Genomic DNA, 19,817 nt, shown 5'->3' on the forward strand with positions numbered 1-19,817 from the left:
TGATGGAAAATGGTGGAAGAAGAAAATTGGAAGCTGGTGTTCTTCACAGCCCTGTGAAATTAGGCCGAACCAGGTATGTAGCTATCAATAGTGTAGCTGGGGCTGTGGCACTAGGGCCCAGAAGTGTGAGGGTCCCACTTAACCTCAATTCATGGATGTATTTTATTGTCAATCCAAGTGATGGTTGGGGGCAGTATCATTGCACCACTGTACAGAACCTGTTTCTGGAGATGTCAAGTTTGTCCTGCCCAAAACTGTTGATCCAGTAGGGACATAGCTGAAGGAGAGGGTGATTGTGATGTTGCATGTCCCTAATAAATGTATTCTCTAGTATATAGTTGGGTACAGGTGCTTTCAGTCCGGTATTGTGTAGTGGCTGATGATTTCACCTATCATTTTTACATGCACAGACAGACAAAAACATACACACACATTCTCTCCTCTCTGTTTTTAAACTCTTAAAACTGTTTCTTATTTTACAGCGTAGTGTCTCATAGGCCCCTTTAACAAACTGCACTCCTATCCCTTCCCACTGCCCTTTAAGCCCTCTCAAGCTCTACTTCTCAAATAATGTATTTTACCATGAGAGACCTGCATGATAGTTGGGAAATGTGAACCTCAATTTCCTCCCCACCCCAAACCTTACTGACCAAGCTATGCCCCCACGAATCAGTCCCGGGAAGGATTATAAACAACAGTAATGCATTATATTGTTTATTTTTATACGTTTTGGCTTAACCCACATTTAGAAGAAAATGGACCGTGCTTCATTCTCAATGGTAGTGAGGGATATTGCTAATTGGGAAACGGGGGATTTGAATGACTGCAGAGCCAGCTAGTATAAGGACCTTTCACATAGTCTTTACACTTTTGATGCTGTCAGCCTGCACAATGGGCCTGGTAGTCTAAGTGAAAGCATGGTGAGCTTACCAAAGAAAGTCAATTTTTAGCATCTTTATGAAATGGTGCAACAAAGAAAATATATATTTTCTGTTTCAATTTAAATGTATAATGATAAAACATACATTAGACTGTACAACATGTGATCTAATTCACTGAGGTTCCTGACCAGTCTCAATGGAAGATATTAAACTGAACATGTCATCATGCAATATTTGCTTTCACAGGCGGGTGTAGTTCACCGTTACAGCTCATTGTATTGGGACATACTGTCAAAAAGCGGTGCCTGCGGTTGGAGTGGGTGCCTTCTGATGAAAAGTTTGTTAATCATAAATCATCCTCAAACATAACCATGTAAAGCAGTAAAAGACAAAGGGTAACCAAGATCACACACGTTTGAGACAGACAGCTGCCGACTACCTTCAGTCTCGGACAGGCGTCTGTTTCCCGACAGTCCCCAGAGCCCACTAGAGTACAGACATAAGGGCAGATTTACAAGCCCCTTGCGCCGCTTTTACGCCACCATTGCGTCACTTTTGTGACGCAGCGCAAAAGATGCTCCATGGTGCGGGGTATTTACAACGTGACGCATCTGGGAGATGTCTCACGTTGTAATGCCCTGCCTGCCAGGAATAGGCGTTCTTGCGCAGGGAGGGGTGTTCTGGCGCAGGAACGCCGCCTAAAAGTGGCTGAGTGAAATCTACAAGATTTCACTCAGTCACTTTTGGGCCAATGCTGCATCAAAACCCTGCACCTGCTTGAAGCAGGCGTAAGGATTGACACAGCATTGGAAGAATAGGGCCCCCCAGAGCCTTGCTGGAGCTGCGTCGCGCTTGCGACGCATCTCCAGCAATGCGCCGCCTTTAAGGCACAGATGCTTGCCCCATGGTGCACCGCATTGTAAATGCGGCGCATCCATAGTGGCGGCGGCATTGCGCACAATAACTGGCGCATCCCTCGGGATGCGGCAATTATTGTAAATCTGCCCCATAGTGTCTATTAAGGGACTGTTGCTAGGGCAGGACTGAGAACCCAAAGCAACCCTGGCAATTTGGTCGGACCAGCCCCTGGGTTGACCGTGGTTGGGGGAGTACAAATGTGAACTACTGCTGCTTTTGTTACCGGGGCGATATTGCAGCACCACTGCAAAACGAACCCTCAGTAACATATCCGGATCCCACTGCTGCAAAATTAGGCCCAGCCTTCTAACCTCCTGTGAAACTCCTGATGCCTGCTACGGTCCAGTTGCCTCGATAACAGCAGCCCTGGATTCAAACCCCTCACATCCCTCAGTTTCCTGAGCCCTCACACCGGCTGGGGCTGGCATCTGGGGCCCAACAGTCCTTGCATGGAATGTTACTGCTCAGTCTGTTCACCAGGATTTATCAAATGATGCGGCACTGAGTTTCAAATATTAATCACTCTTCCAGGAACTGCTGCATACTGTGCAGGCGTCCACCTGCTAAACCCAGCCGAGCTCTGATTGGTCTGAGCGCCATGGTTCAGTGCTCAGACAGAGACTGGGAGTCTGATTCGCCGTTCCACTCGGCTATGAAATGCAGCTCGGTTGGAGAATGGCTAAGTGCGCATTACAGTTTTGCTAGCCTTCTTGGGACAGCCAAAGCATCATGCACACTTAGCTGTGCCCACCACTTTCCCCTCCCTGATGCTTGCTGCAGCATCACTCAGGATGTCCTCGCCCTCCCTCAGCTCAGCTGACGGACTTCAGGATGGAAAATAAAACTATAATAAAAATGTTTTATTATCATTTTATTTATGTCCTTTGTCTCTGATGGGGGGGGATGATCCTCCACCGTAACAGAGGAGCCACCCCATAGCCCCTATTTCTTGTCACATAACAGTGTGAGTAGATAATTCCACCCTTATGTGTTTATTCCTCTCTTCTGTCTGCTTGGACAAATACAAGTAGACAGTTTCTGCATTTGGTAGGCTTTTTTTCATAAGAGCTGTGGCTGCTAAGGCAGGTTATGAAGCTTATGACTAAGAAATATTTTTTTTCAATGCTCCTGGTAACAAGTGTTTTCTTTTTGTGCGGGGGAAGGGTATATTCGGAGGAGTTTTCATAAAAGGTGCATGTCCCCTATGCTGCTTTTCCTGGCACTGAAAATACATATTAAGAACTGAAATCTAAATAGCTGTATTGGCCAGGACAACAAGACATCCACCAGAGTTTATGGTTTAATAAAGTGGCTAAGCAAAAATCGAATACGCACTTAGGTCCTGATTTTGAGTTAGTCTGTATTTTTCAACCCCACTGTAAATGCCTATTTTCAGAGGGGTTGGAATTACAAATTGGGTGGCATTTAGTAGTAATCAAATTAATTACCAGGGAAGTTAAATATCTCACCCTTCATTATATTTTGGCAAGTCAAACCTTCCAGAATTAAACAGGGATAATGCTTACAGTATTCACTGCACCAAAATCTGCATGTCATTCCACAGAAACTTTTAAAAGGTGCTAATTATCGAACCCTATAAATAACATTTCCCACGGTATTGTTATTCATCCAGTGCAATAAAAAACACCTGAATTATGACAAACTTGGAATCAGGGTCTTAGGTGAACCATATTTTTATCAGGATTTCGGCAACTACATAACTAATAGATAGTGATCTTGCAAACCTAAAAATAATAATAGTGGAGGCACAGAAAAATTGGTTGAATTACATTTTTTTGTCAGATGGGCTGGGAACTACTGGTACTGAAGTGGGAGATCTAGCCATGTTTACATTGCCTGACTAACCCTGCATATATAAGATTGTTGGAAAATGGCCCTGTCTGCAGGGCCATCCCCAAACGTTTTGCCTTCCTCCTCACACAGTGGGAGCTTAGATGTGACCTGATGGGCCATGCGGACAGGATGGAGGGAGGTGCTGGGCATCACCACAGGGTCGTATCAGCAAGGTTATCACCGTTTTGACGGAACATCCCTGGAAAACCAGTGATTTTCCCTGCAAAACTGCGATTTTCCCGCTATCGCTGGAATTTTTATCGCTCTGGGAAAACATGTTTCTAATACCGTGCTACCAGGGCGATATGTTCCAGCGATGGATGGCGATAAATGAAAAAACACTAAGTGTGCTTTGCGTTATTTATCGTTGTCCCTAGAAAATATGCCCCAAAGAGAGGTTTGCAGCACCCATTTCTTACCATTTATTGTCTTTTACTGCTACACTTATTTACCTGCTTCTTATTCAAGGGCTGCCTTGTCCATTTGCTGTCTGTCTCTTTCCTGGAGCATTGCTAATTAGCTTCTGTCCTTCCATTGCTCACTTTTAGGGAGCTACTTTCCTCTTTTGCTCCAGCACTCCATCAGAGTTCATATGCTTCTTTGCTTTCTACAGTGTGCTTTTTCCCACACTCTAACCCCAATACTCTCTGGTTTGCTACACCAAGTTACAATATACTGACAAAGCACATTGCAGAATCAACCTGAGTCTTGACACCTAATCCTGCTAAAGCTCAACACTTAACTTCCTGAATTGTGAGGGAGCAAAACATCTGGCCTGACCTTTGAATGGAGCTCATTGACTAAGTGTATGAACTGCATTCTCCACTTACTGATTACAGTAAGAATCAGTGGTGCACCATATGATTGGCATTCTTGGGAGGTGAATGGAAAGGGGCGACCACTCGGTCCCCCCGAACGTATGGTTGGGTGCCCCGATCCCCCCGGGAAACCATTTTGGGCGGGAGGCGTGGCTTGGCTGGTATGCCCGAAGTGGCGTAGCCGGGGCGCGCCCTTTCCCGCCCAAGAGGGGTTGTCCTAGACACCCGCACGGAAGACCACGCCCAGTAGGCGTACCGGAGGAGGGTCCCCGCTCTCCCGCGGATGAATAAATAGAGCGGGAATCCGAAGAAGCGTCCTCTTGTTCCTGTGCTCTGAAGGCTGCACCAACTCGTTGCTCGTGAGCCCTCGACGGAACAAGCGGCAATTTTGAGAACTTGTAATCTTGTTGTTTCTCTTTCAGCCCATCACACCGGCGGGTAGCCCGGTACCAAACCCAGATATAGGTTTACCGATCCCGGTTGTAATCACGCCTGTTAACAATGAGGAGATGCCCCCCGAATTGGCCATCCAGTTAGCGGCAGTGTTGCCATGGCTCAAGAAGAAAGCGGGGGGGGCAGTGGCCGCGGGGGACCCGGCCGAGGAGGCTAGACTAATAATCGAGCAGTTGCGGCAGTCGAGAGAGGCCGCGACTGCGAATGTTCCTCTTGTTCCCCCACAGTTGGCGCCGGGAGGACCTGCGGTTAGCCGGGAAAAGGCGGCAGACACGACGGCCGAACCTGGTAAGCACGCATTGCCAATCAATGGCAGGGGAGGGTTCATTCTTGCATCAAACAAGGGCTCCCTGTATACAGAAATGAAACATATACCCCTAGGTCAGGGAAAATACACAATGGAGAAAACAACCTAGGCGGAAATCTTAGATTGCCTACACAATGGTCACAGGACAAAAACTGGGAAGGGGGCAGTTTCCAATAAAAATTATACTATTTTTATATATACTAAATAAATTTTATTTTTAAACAGGACAGTATAAAAATGCATGTATTTCAATACAGAATAAAATTACATTTCATAAACAAAAAAACACAATAAAAAACACAAAATGATTTCTTTTACAAATTGCGAAAAGGTGGTGTGTCAAGTTGTATGTCAACGCGTTTCGGCGTCCAGCGCCTTTATCAAGACAGAAGACACTTTCTGAAAATAAAAACATATTTTAGTACAACATTTAAACAAAACTTATAACTGCTTCCTAATCTTAAGGTTTATATTTATCAAATTATTACGACAGATATGTTACAATTAAAACAGAGGAAACTGCGTAAAAAAGGGGATATTTTGTCCTATTATATAAGGCAATTTATTGCGCCCTGAAAAATGAGAGCAAAGGTTGATAATAGCCTCTACTGTAGCTCACAAACTCATATTTCTGCAAGGCAGTGTTTAACAAAAGGTAAAAAGAAGTGTGAGAGGTACATGAGTTGCATCAAACATACTTCTATTTCATCTGATGGTGGATCTAGATTCATCAATGTTTAGAACCGACAGCATGCAATACGCAAGAAGTCATACTGCCATGCTTTCACAAAATTCAAATATGAACAGGTTCCTATTATTTGAAAAAACTCTAAAATTCAAAGGTGCAATGATAATAAAGACGATAAGCCATATGAACAGGAATACTCGTTTCGATATACCATATGAACAGAGATACACATTTTAATAAACATATGCTGCTTTCTACCATATAATGAGAAAATTATAAAAATTGGATATGCGGTTCCACTGTTTGAAAAAAACTCCAAGATTTAAGAGTGCAGTAATGATGAAAACATTGTACCATATAAACAAGGATACACATTTTGATAGACATCTGCTGCTTTCTGACTTATGGTTAGGGGATTTAAGGGTGCATTGATAATGGAAACGATATACCATATGGACTTAGATACACATTACGATAGACATATACTACTTTCTCACTTATGGTAAAGAAATTATAAAAATTCTAATTCAGTCAACCCCTGATTGCAATCTGAATAACTAGCAAAATTACTCCGGATAGCTAAAAAGAATTTATTGAACTCGATTCTGTGGAAGGATGTTTCCGTTTACCGATGGAAAAGGTGGCCAAGTTTAGGGCTTCCTTGACACAATGCCTGGGCAAGGGGAAAGTGACCCTGCACCAATTACAGCAAACAGTGGGTCAGCTTAACTTTGCCTTGAGGGTGATACCAATGGCCCGCCCCTTCTCACGCTCTATTGCACAAGCTATGGTTGGTCTCAAGGAGGGACACCACCGTACGAGACTGTCGGCAGAGGTTCGCCAGGATATGCGCATTTGGTTGGCATTTCTGGCGGACTTCAACGGTCGAGTCGTGTGGAACAAGCCACCAGCATCTTCGGATGAACTAGGTTTGTGGACTGACTCAGCTGGGAGCGTGGAATTTGGCGCCATTTTTGGTAACCGATGGTCGGCGCAAGTATGGCTGACGTGGTGGCACTCCAGCGGTCTGACAGGTAACATTGGGTTCTTGGAGCTATTCCCCATTTGGGTTGCTCTGATGGCATGGCCAGACGATTTCACGGACCGCTCGGTGGTGTTTTGGTCTGATAATATGACTGTGGTTGAGTGCATTAACCAGCAGGCAGCATGCTGCAAGTGGATCTTGAGATTATTGAAAGAAATCGTATTACGTTGCATGAGATTGAATGTACAGTTCAGGGCAAAACATGTGCCAGGAGTACTGAATTATGCAGCTGATGCACTCTCCCGTTCACACATGCAGGCTTTCAGGGGCTATTTACCCACAGCGGACCTAGTGGCGGCACCGTTCCCCGAAGCACTATGGCTAATCGGTGCCCCGGATTACAAGACCTCGTGGCAGCCAGCTTAGCACACAGAACAAGGAAGGCATACGAAGGAGCGTTTCGTTCCTATTGCACATTTTTGGGTCCATCAAGGGAACAGAGCTGGGGTCAGGAGGACTCCTTCCTGGGGTTCCTGGTTGCGCTGCACAGAGGAGGCCAAGGTCCAAGACTGACCAGGGAGCTATGGGTGATAGTGTTATCGTGCAGCGCGCACAAGGGTCCCCCACTTGTCTGATAAAATGCGTAGAGGATTACTTGGCATTGAGGACGGCTACATGGGGGGGGAGCTTGCTGAGGCACAAGGATGGCACCCCACTGACGAGATTTCAGTTTCAGAGGGTGCTAGCACTGTCAATCGCTGCCGCGGGCATGGACCCGTGCGATTTTGGGACCCACTCATTTAGGATAGGGGCTGCTACTGAGGCTACAGCCCGGGGTCAGAGTGCGGAGGAAGTAAAGCAGCTGGGCCGTTGGTCCTCGAATTGCTTCAAAAGGTATGTGCGATTGCACATGTTGTAAAGATTATTTGACATGCACTCACGCTTCTTGTCTTTTGTTTGAATTACAGTTTCGCGAGCCTGTCATGCGGGGCGGAATTGGAAGTCGACCCAGCATCAGGAGACCAGCGGTCGAGGATCACCGACTGGAGAGAGAGTGGTATGGGTCGTGGGCCACTCATATGTGAGGCGCGCCGGGGACGTATTCAAGGCAGGTGACGTGACTCACGCATCTGGGGAATACGGGTACAGAGTGACCTTCCATGGGAAGGGCGGGCTCTGTTTTGACCAATTTCAATCGTTTCTTGAGGGTCTTTTAGGGCGGCAAAGGTCACCGCCATCTGTAGTCATAGTACACCTGGGGGGCAATGACTTGGTGACACTGGGTAGACGAGTGTTATTAGAACACATCCTGTCGGCAGTTAGCTGGTTGGCTAAAAAAGTCCTGGGATGCACGATTGCCTGGTCCCACATGATCCCCAGGAAGAGTTGGCGGGGGGGCATTTCAGTGTCAGCGTTGAACCACTCTGTGAAAAGGGTTAAAAATAAAGTTGGGAAATTGTTTCGCTCCGCGCAGTTGCATAGCATTCCTCACGGGTGTATTCGGGGAGATCACATGTATCTGAATGATGGGGTTCACCTGTCCAGGGAGGGAAATGATTTACTCATAGGAGACTTCATAGCATGGCTAAGGGGGTTGAGAAAGCATGACCTTTAGGAGGAGTGGGGGGGCCGGATAGTCGGTCAACTATCCGGCCTGTGGCGCTAAGGTCATGATCGGTGAGCAGTAATTTCAAGGTCCCTAGAGGGGGGCGCCACCCAGAATGGATGGGAGCGCCCGGGGGGAGGCGGCCATTGGCCCCTTCCACGGGGAGGCGGCACCCACTAAGGATGGGTCGCCTAGGGGGAGACGGCCATAGGCCCCTCCCAGGGGGGAGGCGGCTAGATGCCCCTCCTATGAATTTCCCGGGGGCCGGATATCCGCGACGGCGGATAGAGAGTGTGGGGATGGGGGGGAGTCCACGCTGTCCTTCCTACAGATACCTCACACGGGAACTCGGACGACCTTTAAGATGGCGTCGAGTGAAAAGGGGGCCCCCACGACAAGGGAAGTTACAGTTGGCAATGAGGGTAAAGTCCTCTGCGCATGCGCCACTCACACCGTGAGGGCGGGATTTTGGTAGTAGGGATCTGACACCGGTTAAGACCTTGCCGTTGGCCCTTAATGCTAGGATGTACAATTTTAATTTAGAATGTATGCATTTTCAGGTTGCTAGACTCGGCTAGGAAACCTTTGTATTAGAGATCTGTTAAGGTTAGCCAAAGAACATGTCTTCATCGAAATGTAATAAATGTAAAATTGTACATAATTCATGAAACTTTTATTTAATGTTTTAAATTTTGTTTCATATTTTAATAAATACGGCCGGGGGGGTAACTTCCCCCCGCCTTCCAAAAGTTCAAACCTGTGTCTGTCTACTTCCATTGGGAATTGGTGTTGGGAGGGGGTGGCGGGCATCCTGGCCATATGGAAAGGGGCAACCTCTCGGTCCCCCCGAACGTATGGTTGGGTGCCCCGATCCCCCGGGAAACCATTTTGGGCGGGAGGCGTGGCTCGGCTGGTATGCCCGAAGTGGCATAGCCGGGGCGCGCCCTTTCCCGCCCAAGAGGGGTTGTCCTAGACACCCGCACGGAAGACCACGCCCAGTAGGGTCGTTTGGAACGATACATAGTGGTCGCTAGAATAGCGAACGCTGCATATCGGGCCAACTTCTCACATTGGTGAGCAGCGGTTGGGATTTGAGCTTGCTGTTGTTTTACCACGCGTATCCTAAGAATATCTTGTGAAAGATCGCATAAGTACTCCAGGTACATATAACTTAGCTTAGAATACTCTGAGTTCTACTGAACCAGCTGTTGTAGCTCCGCAAGGCTTAGCACACCTTGGCTACAACTCTTAGCAAGGGATCAGTAGGTAAACATATAGTGTAGGTAGGTGCATCACTTACACCACACTAGAAGCAGCATGTCAGACAAAGGAGGAAACTCTGAGTCTCCCCTTGTGTCAGTCGACCTTCCACAGGTCACCTCCAGATATGCTGCACTTAGCTTCCAAGAGATGCGACAGATCTGTACATCTCGGAAGTTAAAACAGGGTGTGAACCCTACCATCCCGTGTCTGATTGGTCTCTTAGAGACTTATGATGCAAGGAGGGTGGGTAACACCGACCCTTCTCATCCAGAAGTGGATATGCCCCCCCTCGAGGGAACCCGAGGTGACCCTGACCTTATCCATCTCTCCGCAGAAGGTGAAGAGGAGGACGAGGAGCCAGAGACATCTGGGGATGAGGCAGACAAAGGTCCAGTCATAGTTAGTCAGCTAACTCAGGACAACTTAAGCCGGCACGAGATTGGTACTAGGGGACCCCTGGGCCCTCTCTCGGGCCAGCTTAACATTGGGAACGGACGAGTTAGGTCTCTGTCGAGAGGCTCTAACAGATCCGCTCGAACCAATGGCTCTCGAGGTTCTGCTCGGAGAGGGATGACTTCACCTCAGAGGAGAATGTACGAAGCAAAGGAGAGGGAAGTCAATCTGCGGACCGAGAGGGAAGAACTTGCCCTAGCCAAAGAGAGACTCGCCTTTGCTCGAGAGCAAGAGTTGAGTGGGACAATTCCCACTGGTGGCAGCATTCCCCCATGGGAACCCAGGAGTTTAGACACTAAGCACCTGAATAAGATAGTGCCCCCCTTTAAGCAAGGGGACGATATCCACAAATGGATTACTGCTTTGGAGCGGGCCTGCACTGTACAGTGCGTCCCCCAGAGCCAGTGGGCAGCTATCTTGTGGCTCTCCTTTGAAGGTAAAGGTAGAGATAAGCTCCTCACTACTAGAGTCGAGGATGCTAACAATTACCAGGTCCTGAAGAACACACTGATTGATGGGTTCGGCTTAACCACTGAGCAGTACAGGTTGCTGTTCAGGGATACCCAGAAAACTCAGTCTCAGGACTGGTCTGACTTTGTCGATTGTGCCACTAAGGCTTTTGAAGGCTGGCTACTGGGAAGTAAGGTTACTGATTTTAAAGGATTGTACAATCTAATTATGAGAGAGCAAATATTAAGTAATTGTCAGAACCAGTTATTACACCAGCACCTGGTAGACTCTGATCTGACCTCTCCGCAAGAATTGGGTAAGAGGGCGGACAAATGGGTCAGAACCAGGGTCAGGCCGAAGAACCAGGGTGGTGACCAAAAGAAGGAATCGACCAAGCCTCAAGAGAAGGGTGGGAATAAATCTTCTGATCAAACCACAGGGCCCCAAAATTCCTCTGAAAAGGGTGGGTCCCAAACTTCTCCCAAAACCCAAAAGAAACCTTATTGTCACACCTGCAAACAGGTGGGCCATTACAAAACTGACAGCAGTTGTCCCAAGGCCAACAACAATAAGGAGAACATACCCCCAAATAAAGCTTCCCAGCCTCCTGTTACTACTAGTAGTAATCCCCCAGGTGGTGGGAGTGCCCCCAAGAATCTGGGTGCATTTTCTTTGGAAGTGCCTGGGGACTCTGGCCTAACCAGGTCCCCTGACTTAGATACTCTTGTCTGTGAGACTGGCATGGGGTTTGCCAACTTCACCACCTGTCCCAACACTTTGGGCAGGTACAGACAGGAGCCCCTCATCAATGGTTCAAAAGTTGAGGCCTACCGAGACACAGGGGCTAGCATCACCATGGTGGCTGAGAGCCTAGTCCCCTCGAGGCAACTTATGCCTGGTGCCACATACCAGGTAGTGAACATTGATGGAGTGCAGAGAGATCATCCCATAGCAGTGGTAAATCTCAGCTGGGGAGGTGTCACTGGTCACAAGAGAGTGGCAGTGTCACCAAACTTGCCTGTAGATTGCCTACTGGGGAATGATTTGGAGACCTCAGCCTGGGCTGAGGTAGAGCAAGAAACCCATTTTAAAATGGTAAACCTCCATGGTAAGGGTAGTGGGGCAGTGCTAGCCACAGCCCCAGTCCAAGATGTCCTCCCTGAACAGGTCAGGAGGGCTGTGCCAGTCACAGCCCTATCCCAGAAAGATGCCTTTCCTGAACAGGTTGGCAAGGCTGTGATGGTCACAGCCCAAACCCAAACTGAGTCCCTGTAATGGCAGAGTTTTTGGCTTTATTTAGCAGTGATATAGATCATTAATCTTGCTCACATCTAGTATAGGTATTCTTAGCCTGTGTTGGCCCTTTTAAGCCCTTTTTTCCAGACCTAGAAGAGGATAGCTGCTTAATATGCCTTTATTCTTGACTTTAACCTGTCTATTGCCTATTGGCTTTGACATATTAGACACATTGGTATGGTTTATGTAGGTATTCTGCATCCCTTTCAGGCCTACAGGCCTAGAGCTAGAAGGACTCCATCTTGATGAAGCTGAGAGGCTTTTCAGGGTAAAGGCAAAGTTTATAGTTAAGGCTGTTGTTTGCTAGAGGAAAATCCAGTTAGGACTGCTTCTTATCCGAGAAATGTGTTTTTCTATTGGGCCCAGACGTAACAAGCAGATGGCCACTGCGGTTGCGTGGAAGCCTGGGAGCTGGCACAGGAATTCGGTAGGAGACAGCCCTCCGGTGGAAATTTCCATGAGGGGAGAGGAATCCATATTAGTGAGCTACAGGAGAGGAGGAGTGGTCAGTTCAGTTTGGAGTTCAGTCCAGCGTGGTGTGCAGTTCAGCGTGGTGCTCAGAACAGCTTGGAGCACAGAACAGCTGGGAGCTCAGTTCAGCTTGGAGCTCAGAACAGCTTGCAGAGAGAGAGAGGATGTCTGCTGGAGCTGCAGAATAGAGTGCAGTTCTTAAATGGAGAAAGAAGGCAGACGATTGCTGAAGATGAGGAGAGAGAAAGCAGTGCAGAGAGCATCAAAGAAGGCTGTCAGCTGGAGCAACTGAACCAGAGGCGTGGTGATGTGGTGAAGGAGGGAGAGACAGAGAGAGCCCTAATCCCACCAGAGGCAGAGAGAGAGCCCTAATCCCACCAGAGGCAGAGAGAGAAATCTTCCTTCTAATAGGTGAGGTAGTCTGAATTAGTTACACTTACAACACCTTAATCTTGTTCTTATTCCCTAGGCTAACTAATCCTTTCCCTTTCAGCGGAGTGTTCCTGTTATGTTTAATCCTTCTCTTTCAGCGGTGTGTTAAAGTTACTGCTAGTTATAGAGACCCCCCATAGTTTTGTATATGTATGTTTTATTATTGATAAAATAAATGACCCCATTAATTAGTGAATTAGTGTGCATGAGTTCTTTTATGATAAAGTTATCCTGGCTTCTAGCCAGTTGCTGTTGAGCCACTGATGGATCAGAAGGGAGTAGGAGCTCTTAAATCAAGAAATAACTCAATCACATAGTGTGTATCCCATACGGTGAGGGTAATCCCCTTTTCTAGTAGTATTACTGTTTGAACAGATGCTACCCCTGATCAGGTAAGTAATAGTGAGGGAGAGAGGAGACCTGCAACTAAGGGACCACACCCTCCCATAATCCTGTAAACAGCGTCTTCTGTTCCAAAGCATAGGTAACCTTTTTCCTCCTAGTCAGATGTTATAGCCAGAACAGATGTTGCCCCTGATCCGGTAAGTCTGAATGAATAGGGAGAACAGGGAGCCCTTGAGCTAGGGAATTGTTGACACTAAGTAATTGGCTAACTCCTATTATTGTAGTAGCAGACCCTTAGTGAAGAGACTTCCCAATATATATATATATATAGGTGTTCATAGGAATGTGGTCGTCGTTGATATACGGCGTTAATGAGAACACTGGGGAGGATTACCAGTGCCGATACCCACAGGATTGTGGCTTGAATAAGTGAGAGCGCTAGGGGGTTGAACTAGCGTGTAGTTTTGCAGGCTTGCAAACAGTTTGGAAAAGGGAGCATTGGGTTCTGCAGGCCCATGTGTAGACGCACCGGATTGTGTGTCATATCTGCCCTAGGGTAGAACGGTCTGGGTCAGGGTGGCCGCGAGACCAACTGATGTGAATATAAGTGTGGTGTAGGGTATGGATATCCCTAGTAATCAGTGAGTATTCTTAGTATCCCTATAGATTTAGTGGTGTTTTTAATAATATGAGCTTGTATATTGCGAGTTCCCCATCCTCAGGTAGGTACAGGTGCCTGGATAGTTGGTCCTGAGGAGGGATGTGATTACGTTCTGGCTGGGTTGGAGGGGCCCTTAGGGGCTGATCCCACCTACTCAGAAAATCCAGCCATAACAGTCCCTTCCTGAAAAGGTTGGTGGAGTTGTGATGGCCACAGCTCAAACTCAGACCGATAATAGTGTTGTGAAGCCTAAAACAATGGATCACTCCACTCAAACAGAGAGCATTGAGGAGGAAGAAAAGTCTTCCCCCTCCCAGACACTAGGTGAGAGCCAGCCTCCTCAGGGAACTGACTCTACCCCTGGTGAAGGAACTGCCCCAGAGGTAGTCAGGCCTAGCCTGGCAGAGCCCCTGATGACAGTGGAACCTTCCCAGGTGAGACCCAGTCTGGAGCAGGTAACCTGCCCCTCTCTACCCTGCCTCAGTCAGCCCAGGGCTGTAGAGGTCAGGGAGGCCAGTGGTGGACCCCAAAGGGCCCCCTGTCCAAAAGAATTTCCCAACCCGCAGATTAGGATCACTGAAGCTAGTAGCCCTAGCCAAGTGAAAATGAAACACACTCCTGAGGGATCCCCCTCAAACTTAGTTAAGGAACTCCCACAGCTGGACACTGCGGGGCACAGCCAAACATGGGGCATAAAAACCCTTAACCTGACCTGTCCCTTCAGTAAGCCAAACAGAGGGACTCAGCCTCCAGCTTTAGGTAGCCAGAGGTTGACCCTGAGAGCTCATAGCAATTCAGTACTGGAAAGAAAGGCACATATGGTGGATAGTGATTGGAGGAAGTTGAGCCCGACAGTAGTGAAGTCTCACTTCAGTACTCCATTCCCACACCAGCCTTTTACTTTGCCAAAGCACGCCACAGGTAGTGATTCCCTATGGTGGAGACCCTCAGATACCCTTAGGGTGAGGGGTTGCTTAGTGGACCATGATACAGGGGGTAACCATGCCAGTGCACCTCATATGGCCACTCAGGCAATATAGGCTTACCTGGACAAGGATAGCCTCATCTCCTTTCGTTTGGGGGGGGGGGTTGTGTAGGAAGGTAGATACCTGACTATGGTTACCCCCGACTTTTTGCCTGGTGTTTTGCTGGTTTTCCGACTTAGTTGACCTGGGGCCCTGCCAATCAGGACCCCAGGCCTGCTGCTCTCTCTCTAAAATGGATTCCATGTGCCTTAGGTGCATTACCCAATTGGAACTGGGCCACCCTGTCAGACCCTGTAACTCAGGGCACCGGTGTACCCAGGGCCTACCAGGGGCTGAAGCATGTATTATGCCACCCCTGGATGGCCATCTAAATCTGACACAACTGGCTGCACGACAGCTGGGGCCACGTGGCGTACTCGCCCGTTGCTGTAGGTGTAGTATCCCTATACCTAACCTTAAAATGGACACCCGAGTTCCTCTCAGTCACTCCTATGGCAGGCCTTGACAGTCCTGAAGGCAGAGTGCATGGAACCGTGTGAATTGGGCTCTGGCATGAGCCGAGCCCGGTTGCAGCTTGCGGAACCAAGACCCAATGGCTGTTCCATGATAACGCGTATCATATCGGTAACTTCGGTATCGCGTTATCAAGACATGTCGAGTAAGGTGTCATATGAATCGGGCTGCTGCCCCCTCACCAATTCTAGCGACGAGGTTAGCATTCCGCCCTGCTAGAGGGACACGACATGTACGTAACTGTGAACCCCGGTTAAAGTTAACTGAAGCCTCAGCTCCACAAAATGGACGCTGCCACCACAGACACGAGTCTGACCTCCTGCTGCTGGGAGTCCTTCCAGCGAGGAGAGCTTGGACAAAGGGTTTCCTGTCAAGGGCGGTGTTCGCACCGTCCCAGACAGGGTTTGTGTATTCTGGGTAGGTAGGGCTTTGCAAGAAGGTGACTGCGGAGTGGCACCCCGGTGCTCACTACGCATCTGCCGGCTAGAACCAGTTCCAGGGGCGCGCAGCCCCTGACCTGGGGAAAGTCCAGCAGGGGGAGAGGGGTGTAACTACCCCCCTTCCTGGTCCCACCCTTAGGGCAGGACCTAGTCATGTACCCACCCCTTTCTTTAGGATAAAGGCCGGAGCGGGGACCCTTCCAAATTAGATCATCTTTGAATCAAGAATACTTTCTACGAAAGGACTTCGAGACTCTTCTCAGAATTTCTCCCTTGTGGCTAAGGAGTAGTCACCCTGCATCCGCAGGCACCATCTAAGAACTCTGCGGTTTGCTGAAAGTCCTTCCTCAAGGATCCGACGGCCCAGCTCGACGAGAACCGGCTTCCCTGGCACCTCTGACCTCTACCCACGTCGTCAGCTCAGCTGAGATCTGTGGGTGCGACGAGACCTCGAGGGACCGGCCATCATCAAAACCTGCACGCTTTCTTAATCAGCACGACCATCGAAGCAATTCTCTGGTGAGTGCTCTGGGGTCCGAGAAGCCCTGACCCTGAGTAGCTCCAGCACCGAAGTGCAGCCTCCCAGCATCTCCACGATCTGCGTGGGGCCCTTCTGCTCGCTGCTCAGCACGTTGTCTGGTCACTAGCCGCTGGCTTGTGCCCTTCTTTGACGACATCCGACAACCAACGCTGCTGGTCTGGTTGCTCCAGATCGGCCCTTGCTCCCTTTTTCGAGAGGAGCACCCCGGACCCTCCTGGTCCACTCGAGACGCCATTTAAGGCCCACCACGTGGCCCTGAAATCTGCCAAGGCTTGTTGCCCCAATCCTGGGCCCAGCGACGCCGACAGCATCAACCTCCGTGGGACAGCTCGCATCTCCATCCTGGTCGCCGACAACGCCTCCTAGTCCGTGAGACTGCAGAGCCTAGCGTCGCCCACTCACCTAGTCGAGGTGACGGCCATCCGGTGCCTTCCTGGTACCCTCTGACTACTGGCTAGTAGTACGAACTTGGTCCCCTCTGCTTTCAGGTATCAACGATTACTGATCCAGGCTTGGATCTCTACAAACTATTCATCACTGGTCGCCGGCCAGCAACTCCTTTTCTTCCGGCTCCTGGCTCGTCAGCGAAGACCCCCGATGCCTGTAAGACTTGTGCAGCCGCAGCCCTCGTGGCTAGGTAACTTCGGCATTTCGGTGCCTGCATAGCCTCCTTACTCTAGGGTCCCGAGTCCCTCGCTTCCGACTTGCCTTATCGGGTCCGCCCGAGACCACTAAACTTTCCGTGCCTTCGGGCACTTGTTTTAATTGTGCACTTGAAGTATTTTCTAAGAGCTTTTGTTCTGTGCTTAGTACCCTGTCCTCATAAAGAGTACAGGGCTGTTGTGATTCTAATAAATATACTGTTTATTTTCATAACACTTGTGTGGTGTCCTTTCACTTGGTGTTCAAGGGGTATGTGATGGTATTACAGCTGGCTTAACACGCCCTCTAGAGTTTAGCCCGAAGACTGCTCGTATCCACGCTACTAGGATAGCTGGTCTTAGGTTGACTTACAACCAATCACCATAAGGGTCGTTTGGAACGATACATAGTGGTCGCTAGAATAGCGAACGCTGCTTATCGGGCCAACTTCTCACACCACCCACCAGCCCCTTATGGCAATGTTTGTTTAAATAAAGTTTGATTAGATAGAAATGTATAGGCCTTTTTCCTTTGTAGAGAAGCAAGGGAATGTGTCATATAAAAATGTGGCTTCTGCTCTTTAGGATAATGTTTCCCTTTGTAGGAAAATGGAGTTGATGACTCATCAAGGCTATGTCAGAATTTTACTTCCCTTAATAGGTAAAACAACTGTCGTATTTATTTTTTGGTCGGGCGGTAAGGTCATGATCGGTGAGCAGTAATTTCAAGGTCCCTAGAGGGGGGCGCCACCCAGAATGGATGGGAGCGCCCTGGGGGAGGCGGCCATTGGCCCCTTCCACGGGGAGGCGGCACCCACTAAGGATGGGTCGCCTAGGGGGAGACGGCCATAGGCCCCTCCCAGGGGGGAGGCGGCTAGATGCCCCTCCTACAAATTTCCCAGGGGCTGGATATCCGCGACGGCGGATAGAGAGTGTGGGGATGGGGGGGAGTCCACGCTGTCCTTCCTACAGATACCTCACACGGGAACTCGGACGACCTTTAAGATGGCGTAGAGTGAAAAGGGGGCCCCCACGACAAGGGAAGTTACAGTTGGCAATGAGGGTAAAGTCCTCTGCGCATGTGCCACTCACACCGTGAGGGCGGGATTTTGGTAGTAGGGATCTGACACCGGTTAAGACCTTGCCGTTGGCCCTTAATGCTAGGATGTACAATTTTAATTTAGAATGGATGCATTTTCAGGATGCTAGACTCGGCTAGGAAACCTTTGTATTAGAGGTCTGTTAAGGTTAGCCAAAGAACATGTCTTCATCGAAATGTAATAAATGTAAAATTGTACATAATTCATGAAACTTTTATTTAATGTTTTAAATTTTGTTTCATATTTTAATAAATACGGCCGGGGGGGTAACTCCCCCCCGCCTTCCAAAAGTTCAAACCTGTGTCTGTCTACTCCCATTGGGAATTGGTGTTCGGAGGGGGTGGCGGGCATCCCGGCCAAATAGATCAGCTTGTTTGGGAACACACTGTAGCAGTGTCAAATGGATAGAACTAAGGGTGGCCGGTAAATTCCATTCAGCCAGCAGAGTTTGGCCACTATACACTCTGCTTGGAGTGGGAAGTTTGGCAAAAACTCTGCAAACCGCCGCGTGGCAGGGGCTAACAGCACCTACCTCTAATCAAATGATGTGTAGAAACGCGCCTCTCACACCGCATCATGATTCACACCCAGAGCTCTGTACACTAAACGTATTCTAAGGCACTCACCTTGCTACTCACTGATCACCGTAAGAGTTCAGACTCCAACAAAACTGCTCGGCTGTACTATTGCAAGGCACAAGCAGGGTTCATCATTTATACAGAAATGGAAATAACTCAGACCGTCCCATTCAACCGCATGATAGGCAAGTTAGGAAATGCCTCAATCTTGATATTTTGGTAGGAAATCTGCCTATTGTGTTTTTTTACTATTCACGCTTCATGTACTTTTTCTAAGGGTTATTAAGGAGAACAGTTAAAAGTCATAGTACACAAGGATGTGCAACTCACATATGAGATTGATTTATTTTCCTGTGTGTGTTTGCTGTCAACTTTTTAGGTCTCTCCTAGACAGCACTTGCTCTGTCTCTATGAAACAGGCTGTATTCAGGATATGTGTCTAAAGCTCTGCCTACTTTCCACCCACCTTTTTAATTGGCGCCTGACATTTTCTTTTGTAAAGGGTGGTTTTTCATTGGTTATTTGGCTTTGTAGTCCCTCCTTAGTACCTCCCTGTCTCTTTTTGTAACTTCCATGGCAACAACCCTATTACATGTGTTGTTACCCCTAGACTTTAATGACAAACTCAAGGCACTATTTTCATAAAAACCTTCAGACAGAACACTCACTTGGTCCTATACAAGGTTGGCAGCAGTTACTTTACTTGCTAGAACATTTCACATTTATATTAGACCTTCTATAAATTTCCCTTCATCAGCCCCACATAGAGTACAACCTAACCCAGAATTAATATAATAATTCTTTTGTCACATTACAAAGCTACTAATTGTATATGTTGGATGTACTGTGGCTCTCTTACATGCAATGCATTATGGACAGGGTGGATTTACCATATTTTTAAAGTTTATGATGCTCACTAGAGGCATCTAGGCACAGCTTGCGGTACTGCACCTACACATCTCATATTTATATAAAACCGTCTATATATATTCCTTCATCAGCTCCACATAGTTTACAACTTAATCAGAATTAATATAATAACTGTTGTGTCACATTTCATAGCTCTTAATTGTATATATGGACATAGCTATTTGAATGTACTTGTGGTACTGTCTTGCATGCTATGCATTATGGGAG

The 19,817-nt window shown here is 48.1% G+C and overlaps 1 protein-coding gene across 1 annotated transcript in view; it reads right to left on the bottom strand.

The window, feature by feature from the left end:
- Nucleotides 1–19,817, bottom strand: part of LOC147703607 (serine protease 27-like) — a 313,159-nt gene that overhangs the window by 220,947 nt on the left and 72,395 nt on the right. The window lies entirely within an intron of this gene.

Source organism: Lissotriton vulgaris, chromosome 7 (assembly GCF_964263255.1).
Source record: "Lissotriton vulgaris chromosome 7, aLisVul1.2, whole genome shotgun sequence".
Lineage (NCBI taxonomy): Eukaryota > Metazoa > Chordata > Amphibia > Caudata > Salamandridae > Lissotriton > Lissotriton vulgaris.